This window comes from Centroberyx affinis, unplaced genomic scaffold, assembly GCF_046629955.1.
Source record: "Centroberyx affinis isolate AG114_WGS23_722 - 3 ecotype Tasmania unplaced genomic scaffold, CSIRO-AGI_Caff_v1 ptg006231l_1, whole genome shotgun sequence".
Classification (NCBI taxonomy): Eukaryota; Metazoa; Chordata; class Actinopteri; order Beryciformes; family Berycidae; genus Centroberyx; species Centroberyx affinis.
The window spans coordinates 1-2,314 of record NW_027283166.1 but is presented as its reverse complement, the minus strand read 5'-3'; positions in this window follow the sequence as shown (position 1 = coordinate 2,314).

Below are 2,314 nucleotides of genomic sequence, written 5' to 3'. Positions count from 1 at the left end.
GGGAAACACTGGGAGAGAGAGCTTACGGCTCTTCCTAGCTCTGTTATCACACTCCTCCCTCCTTCTTGCACTTCCCTCCCCCTTTCTAAGCAAGGCTTTCCAGATAGCCAGCCAGCCGGTCTGTCTTCCTGGCATGCCAACATGGTGCATCAGCAACTGGTGGCGTCCGACCGTGGGACGCCTCTGCCTCCTAAACTCCCTCTGGGTAGACATGAGGCTGTGAAACCCCTTGGAGCCCTGTGCAATCGGTTTTCCTCAAATCAATGTTAGCTGGTTGGCCCTGACACAACTTGACAAAGCACGTTTGGCAACTCTGAACTCAATGCTGGGCCACTGGCTATTTACCACAGAGCAGTAAAATGCTAGTGGGAATGTATTTATTATTATTTGTTCCGTTCGCTGCATTCAAAAACAAATTCAAAAGTGGAAGCACATAAGTGAATGATCAGTTATCACATTTATTCAGAAGCCAGTACATAGGAGATATTGAATAAGTTGAGTTGGAATTCATATACTTGAGACTGAGTCTCTTGATTGCGAGGATTCTTTCTGTGTATCGGCCAGCGCGTTCAAATCATAATAACAGCGAGCAAAATGGTAAGATAAGCATGGAAGCAGCTAATGCAGTTGCCCTCTTCACATTTCCTGAAGACAGCAGCTATACAAACCACATGTCTAATCAGTCCCGCACTCCACCCTACTTCACAAGAAATCCTCCACTTCCTCTGCACGCCTGCCTTTTCTTTTTCTTTTTTTTTCCACAGTACCATTTTCCTGCACTGTCCAGAGCACGCCATATAAGACTAAGATGGTGAGGAGGAGGCACGGGGAGAGAGGACAGAGAAAAGAGAGAGAGCGGGGGGTGGAGGCGGGGGGCATGTCTCCCACTAGTTGACAGGAAACAGGGGTTTTGCTGAGCGGCCTTTTCGTTAAACCAAGCCCTTTCCTTAAGGCTGGCTTGCTACTCCAACTGACCTGAGATTGCAGCAGTGCTGATTCATTCATACAACAATACTGAGTCAGTGTGAAATCCCCAGCATTAGATTCCACATTCCTAATGCTGAGGTATTCCAGCAGGGTATCAGTAATACAGGAAGATGTCTATTGTATTTGTAAGCGACTAAATATCACAGAAGAAAAGTGGATTTTACATTAATAGAAATGTGGACTTTTCAGATAGTCAGAAGACACCAGTGTCAACTTTAAGATTAAGCTAGGGACAATCACCAAGCTTGCATTCATTTGACTTGCTTAAAGGAAATGTTTAGTGACTTGTAGGACCCACAGAGAATATTGGCTCTAGAGTCAGCTGTCATGTGAAACAGTGAGCCCTGTTGCCTCTTGCTGCTAACAATGAGTCCAAACAGGGTTTGTCAGGTCAGATTGTAAACAGTAGAGTTGGTAGAAGACGATCCACTAAGTGGAAATGCGGTGCTGCTGCTTTCCGGGCTGTGAATAGAAATATCGGTTGGTCTCCATATCATTTTCACAGACTGGCTTTGATATTTTGACAAACCCCGTTTGGACTCATTGAGTACCACAGGTATGTAAGAAACAAATTATGGTTATATATAGGTCCAAAATCATTGTTTTTCATCATCATTTATTGATAATCTGCAAGATTCTTGTTTTTCTTGATTTTGATGTTTTGTAATCAATACAGGTACTGGCCTAACACACTGTAATAATAAAGACACTCAATGTAAACTGCGGCTTATATTTCTTCTCCCTTCTTTTAATAATTCCAAACAAACTGCTGTTGATGCTTCCATAAAGATAAAACGCATCACTTCCTGTGCAGCAAAGGATTTTTCCCGGGAAAAAGGAACCCCCTCACAGGTGTTTAGACACCAAATGTGAAATTACACTATTATGTTACATTAATAAGCAATAGAGAATATCAAAATGGACATGTATTTATGTGGAAAAATTTGCAGATTATTACTTCATGCCGAGTAAAAACACTAATCAGCTTCTTGCTACCACCGATTATCACAGCAGCCATATATCTAAATGCCTATCATGTATTTAAATGTAGGGATTTACATGGCTGCACGGCACATTGTGCAGGCGCTAAGAGACACACCCTTTCATGCTTGTGCCTCATCTGAAAAAGGAGGAGCCTCATTAGAAGCCATTAAGCAAAAGATCTGCCTACAGCTGCCAATTCACGTGCGCCTCTGACTTGTCTCTGCCTCTTCATGTACTTTACTAAACTGCTATACTGAGTTTGGGCGACAGCAACTAAGTGCCTAACTAGTGTGTGTGTGCGTGCTGTGTGTGTCCCTCCCATCAATCTGTAGTCCGCAGGCGG